Genomic DNA, 7,397 nt, shown 5'->3' on the forward strand with positions numbered 1-7,397 from the left:
TGCTTCGTGCTCACACATACCAACACATGACATGGTCGCAGCAGCCGCCACAACGTGCGTTCTTCTTCGGAATATTGGCGTTCGGCATTGCTCGGCTTGACATAGTTTTCGTGAGCTCTGAGCTTAACCCTTAATGCGACGCGTTGCTCAATGTGCAACAAAGTCGTAAAGCACACCAAGAAGGAAGCTTAGAGCTCATTTATTAATTATTTAGATATATTATTTTTAATTTTGTATATCAATCTACCCAATAAAAAAATTATAGATAGCTATTAATAGATACATAGTTATAGTTAACAATGATTTGTTTAAATTAAATATAAAATAATATTTTTATTATATTAAAATATGATTATTTAGTGAAGATCAATTTTGTTTTCTTCAGTAAATATAGAATTTATAGAATTTTTCCCAGTTATCCAACGCCCCTTTGGTACCCTTGAGGGTTAAGCTATGTACGCGTAATCAAAGCAACACCAGAAGATGGAAGTCGCTTCTGCGGCTACTGTTGGGATAGTCGATAGAAAACGGGACTTTGACTGGTGGGTAGCCCCTGCTGTCAGGGTGTTTGCTTTGCCGCGACAGACTGGTCGTGCAGGGGGTCCGGCCCAGGGGTTGGGGTCACTTCGCAGCCGGCGTCGGCGGCGGCACGTTGACTTTATCCAAGCTAAATTGAGCATTTGCTGCGAATTCGAATGTGCCTCAAAATGTGCACTACGATGTCACGCATAACAGCCACGTGACTTGCTCGCCTTGCTGTTGTTGTTGTTGTTGCTGTTGCTATTGCTGCTGCTGCTGTTGCTGCTGTCTCATTGTCTGGCTGTAGTTGTCCGAATGGCTATTCTGTTGCTGTCTCTGTTACGCCGCCCACAGCAAGTACGGCCCAGGCGCGTGTATTATTCACGGCAGAGCTGATCACAAACAGCGACAATAGTTTGCGTGTGTCTATAGATACATGTATGTGTGTATGTATGTTTGTTAATATGTATTTACCCACTGGCTGTTTGTTCCATAATAGAAGGTGCACATAACGCATACAGCCCATTGGCTTATGCACGCGATGTGGCAGCCTTTTAGGCGTTGCCATCTATTTTTAGCTGCAGCTGGCCAATTACAAAAGAGCTATCGAACTGCAATTAATGAATATCGATAGACGGCGGGACGAATGTCGGGAAGGGGATAGATGAAGTGAATGAGGAGGGAGAGAGAAGAGAGATGAGATACGGTGCTTTCTTTGCATATGACAGCTCTATTTATGTGAACATGTGCCGCACGAAGAATCAAGTAACTGTTATACAACGAAAATCCGCTTAATGCCGCATGCAGCAACAAAGCAGCTTACAACTCGTTTGCCATGTGCATTGGCAATGCGTGTCGAATCGGATGCAATAATATTAAATTTACATATACATATATTTCGTTCAATTGAGTTTGATAAATTCTCATGATTAACAATTGGCAAATTTTCGCCTCAAGTCTCATCTCTTTCAATGTCAGCAATGAATATTCGAGAAATTTCATTCATGAAAAGCTCTTATTCAAGCATCTAGCTAGAGGCATCCTACGTCTTTCAGATTTGCAGAGACAGCAATTATATGTATCATCATCACTTGCTAGGGTTTGCTCGACTTCAGACAGTTATTTGAGTTGGGCAAAATTAGTATTGCATAATATGTGTGTATGAGTGTGTGTGTGTGTGTATTTTTGCATTAGATGCGTTTTCCCTGAAGCAGATATCTCGTTTGCCATGAGCCAGGTAGACATCAAGACTCTTCCGGGCTACACGTGGCATACGTTGATTAACAGGGGATACTAAACCGTTGATGAGGAAAGCCGAAGATTGCATACTCTTCTATTCTATTGTTTCTCTATGCAGGTTCTGCTTTCATAGGCATGAAACAGATATTTAGTTTTCTATTGGTTTATTCTCTAGATTCTATATCTTGAGTTTGATGATGTTTGAGTTTTGTTTTTTTATGTAAACTTAAGATCGCATTCTAAGTTTTCAAATCTATAATACCTTGCTTAGTAAGGGTCTACGAGCCAATCATGACTATTCATATGGATCAGGAATATATATTCAGAAATATATACTCAATAATATGCTCTATATTAGATATCTACAGCCAAACATGGACTATTTATACTGAGCAGGTATATCAGGTATATATTTTAGGAAATGCTACATAATGACTAACCAAATCCATAATACCCATGCCAGCTAGGGCATACAAAGAAGCGACTGTGGGCCACACACTTCACAGGCATAAATTGAGTTACACGCGAAACTAAATGGAACTCCATTTCGGTTTCTGTTTCAGTTTCAGTTTCAGTTTCGGGTTTGGATGCCTTTTGTCACATCGCGACGGGTGAGTTAGCGACGGGGCGTGGCTACAGCACTGGCGTAACACACGCGTGCACACACACACACACACACACACACACACACACACACACACACACACACACACACACAATTAAAAGTCAGTTAGGTGAATTTGATACGACGAACAAGTTAGCAAAGCAAAATGACACAAACAGAAGACAATGGACAAAGTCAAAGTGAAGAAATGAAATCATAGAGGCGCGCTCTAATTGTGAGCGGGCAGACCCGAAAGATACCCTGTAATCACATACATACAAGCAAATCAAGTGTAGACAACAAGATGATACCCTATAAATGGTAGAGATCAAGTTATTGAATTTTGGTTTTCAGTGAGAGAGGAGAGGGTATAACAAATTAAATATATAATATTTATAAACAAATATTTAAAAAAATTAATAATGTATAAATACAAATTATAATGTGTGTTTATGTATATCTTATATATTGAATATCGTGTATTTAATATAATCATATAAGAGACATAGTTAGCTCTGTTACATACCCACGCTTTGAACCAACTATACCCCATTAAACATTAGCCAGTGTGCAGGGTATACTAATATGCCCGTAGGTTGTTGAACAATCTCAAGCAGAGCCATCCTCAGTGCTATAAGGTGTTAAGTGCGTGTGTGTGTGTGAGTGCGTGTGCGTGTGATGGGGCGGTTGGGCGTGGCGTTGTAAGCTATTTCCCTTTAATCGCACAATTTTTACAACTAAATGTTTTGTGCGTACATTACAAGAGTTTTATGATCTTCATTTAAGGAGAACTTCAATTTTTTGTTCGCTTAAGATTTTTGAAGACATGTTTAGGAAATGTTAGATCTACCTGGTTTTAATTATAGAGAGATCACCTTTTTTTATAACAATTAAGAGAGGCTTTTTATATGAAAAAGTCACGTAATATTGGGTTGAGGCAAAGAGTTCTGTATGCCACCAGGAAACTGGGAGATGGCTCTATGGCCCACACAAAAAGTTTTATGTCTTAGGCTTACCAACTATAATATGATATATTATAAACTAAAAGCTAAATTGAAATTTAGGTATATAATTCCATTTCCGTATGATTTATAAAGATCTATATAAAAATTTAAAGATTTATAAGGATTTATAGAGTTTTGCAAAGAAATATAATTATCTATAATAATCTAGTAAGATCCATAAAGATCTATTAACACCAATAAAGATCCATAAAGTTCTATAACGATATATGAGGTATATTACTAAACTTCAACACAAAATATTCAACGTAAGAAAATGTGGCATAAAGGCTATATATGTAGAACAAGGCGTGGGCTCTGCCACATGTCCATATATATATATATTCCAGATTATTACGACGAGTTAACTCCGTCTTAGAATGGCACAAAAGTCATTTAAGTAAACGTTTTCTCAATTGGCAAGGCCACGTGGCAATCCGAGCCAGGCCCACCTGCATGCACTGGCTCTACACGTGAGCACACATGCATTCAAACGTGTGCATTCACTTCCGAATGAAATTCAAGGAATCGATACTCTATTGCAAGCTTTGTCACTTGGCTTGCCTGAGGCGATGATAGGATAATATTAGAGATGCTAGTGGTTCGTAATGGAGATGGGTGTACGTGTGTGAGTTCGTGTGTCCATGCGTTATTCCATGTCCCGGGTAACTCCTGCCGCTCTCATATACAAAAATGCATTAATAGAGATTTTCCCCTCTTCTTCTTCACTTAATATAATAATAATAATATCAATTTGTATGCATGAAAGTTGGCAAATTGATCATTTGAGCCGAGTAATTGCTGGATAATGGTCGGTAGGGTCCCTCACCCGATGCATTGAACCTGAGCAAATGGCCAAGTGCAAACGCTTCAAAATGCCAACTCATTTGGCCCAATGCATTGTCATAACTGTTGCACGAACCACGTACCATTTCCATTACCATTTTACAATTTTCATGGCTTTTGCCTTGAACTCGGAATGGAAAAACGCAAAGGGAAATTTCGCACATACGTTTATGAAAATTGCCTAGAAATATGTGCATAATCCATTGAAGAGTTATGTTTTGTTTTAGTTAACTTTAAAATGGCAATTATGATGGACTCTAAAGAGTCGCTGCATGCAGAGATAGAGAGTGAGAGAGAGAGAGGAATGGGGAGAGTAAGGGAGACAGCTAGTGTGTGCGAGTGTTGATGATATAAAGTTTGCAGAGTTTGCCTGTGAGATTCGACCTTTAATGGTGCCATTGTGTGCTAAACAGTAAACAGACCTTAAGACGCTGTCTGAATCTGAATCTTGAGCACCACCACCACCACCACCACCACCATCATCATCAACATCATCATCGTCATCATCAACATCATTATGGTCATCAGCAGTTGGCTATTTCACACGCTCTGCCTTCCATTGTTCCCACAATTTTCCATTCATTCATTCGGTTTGCTCACTTCTGTTCCTACTTTGTAATAAGTTTTGCTACCCAATCACTCCCCGTACCCCACCAAGCATACCCAAACACACATATACCTACATGCTCGTGCTATTCTCTTTAGTGCCACGCCCCTTTTGCATCTGTGCTGCTTTTGTCTGGGCTTTTTTTTTGTCATTTTAGCCATTAGCTGTCATCATCATCATTATCGTTCTCATCATCATTCTTATCATCATCATCATCATTTGCATCATCAGAGTTCAGCTTCGGTGTCTCCTTCTCGTCGACCTTATCATCTTTATATTATTCATCATGATCATCGTCATCATCATCATCATTATCATTATCATTGTCATTCTCTTCTTCTTCTTTTTCTTCATTCTCAGCCAAAGTCTGCATGCAATGCTTATAGCTCGGTGTAATGAGCGTGGTTTATATGGGGTTACTTAGAAGTAACTATCTACCTACCCAGCTACCTACTATCTCCCCTACCTATATGCATACATACGTAGGCCCCTCTTTTTTGTGCCCGCTCCCATATGCATATCTTGTAACTTAGACCGTTCTTATGTTCCCCCTTCTCTCTCTCTCTCTTTCTCTGTAAGTACTTTACATTATCGTGGGAGCTACTTGAGCTTCAGTAATCGATCTTCAAAGTTCTTGGTATTATATTTCAATGCCAGCTCAAGATCTGTTTCGGCAGTCGCTCTGGCCTCACAAGCAACGGAATACTTGAAAAGCTATTGAAAACATAAATAAAGCAGAGATCTCTAGAGGTAGGCATTCATATGTATATACATATATGTATATATGTACGTTTACATAGGTTGGGTTTCGGTTATAATGCTTATATCATATGATATGTTCTATAGCCAAAAGTTAACGTATATAAGAAATACAACTGAGAAGCACGAAATATTAAAAATTCACGTATTTTACTTACATACATATATATTTTTTAAAATTTCGTGATTTTCAGTTGTATTTCTTTTTGTGATATTTTTTCACGACTTCAAATTATGGTTTGATACATTTTTGATCTTATAAGATATACATATCGTATAATATATCAAATTTTTATATTGAAAATTCAGAATGCATTTTTGAGATATTTTCAATTTGCTAATTTAATATTTTCGATAAGATTAATCTCTACTAAAGTCTGTTGAAATCCTAGTTAAACTCTTTCTATGCCTATTCTCAATCTCAAATCAGGCAATTGAATTGAACCGTTATACAAGCATTGTTTACTTGCCAACTTAATGAAGTCTTTAAATGAATTTATACAACTAGCAGTCTCAGATAAACAGATCGACATTAGATAGTTTCGATTTGATATCTTTATTCTAATCTATTTTAGATTTCATGGAGCTACCGCTTCAACTGACTTTCCCAAGCCTAACTTGCTCGCTGATATCTTAACTATATACGATTTTTTTCTATGAGACGAACGCCGCTTTGCTTCCTATGTAAAACAGAGAAGAAACACATAGTACACGATACTCACACACACAAACACAGCGCCGCTCACTTGATGATCGCGAGACGAGCACGTTTTACCAAACCACACACACACACACTCACACACACTCTCGTTCAGACTCACTCTCACACACATGGAAAAACTGTCGCCGGTCACCGTAGCCAATTGTCGCTTCTGTGTGGGGCCGGTGCAGCGCGAAGGGGCTGCTAATAGATACCCACTATAGAGCTGCCCAGCGTCATGTAAGCAAAGCCTTCACAGTCTGACTGGCCAATACACGTCCATATATCTTTTCACAATATGCTCTAATGCAGTTAAAAATTTAGTTGAATTCAGTTGATACAGCGCGCATTCGGCAAATTCAGCTGTATAAAGATGCAGATAATTTGTACAACGATTGCCATTGCAGCCAGCGAATATACTCTGCTTGCGCTAGTTGAGCGAGTACATCAACTGGCAAGTGCAGCGCATAATTGCCAACGACAACACGCACCATCCACAAGTAGCGGCAGCAGCAGCAACAGCAGCTGGCCGCTGGGACAGCCCGTGGTGCATGCGAGCCATAGGCGAGCCCATTGGGCTGGGCCACTAATTATACCCTATAAGCATATGAAATAAGCGAGCATGATGGCCAGAGACTTGGCGTGTGACAGCCAAACCGAAATAAAAAGGTTTATATCACGAGAAAAACTAATTAAACATTGTTCAATACATTGCTCAATTTATATGTATATAAATATTTCAATAACTTTTGCTATTATTTGATAAACTTCATTCCACTGCAGCTGCACGATTACTAAGGTATAATCTAGTTGCGCTCATTAAGTAACTAAATGCTGAGCGCTGCCCTTCTGCTGGTTTGTTCTTCCTCTACTGCACTCTCTCTCTCTCTTTCCCTCTCCCTCTCTCTGGCTACCTCTTCATTTTTCTGATTCGCTCTGCTTACATGCCAAGCATTTCCATCACCGTAATTCAAATGTCTTTGGCTTCGTTTCTTTTGCTCGGCGCTCGTTGAGTTTTTTGCGCTTGCGCCTAGATCGTAGCCGCTGCCGAAGCTCAAGCCGAGCCTCAAGACAAACCGAGAGCCGCCGTCGAAGCCGAAAGCGTTGCGAGCTGCCTTTGAG

Source organism: Drosophila navojoa, chromosome X (assembly GCF_054131105.1).
Source record: "Drosophila navojoa isolate 15081-1374.11 chromosome X, UAZ_NAV_1.0, whole genome shotgun sequence".
In the NCBI taxonomy this organism is placed as follows: Eukaryota; Metazoa; Arthropoda; class Insecta; order Diptera; family Drosophilidae; genus Drosophila; species Drosophila navojoa.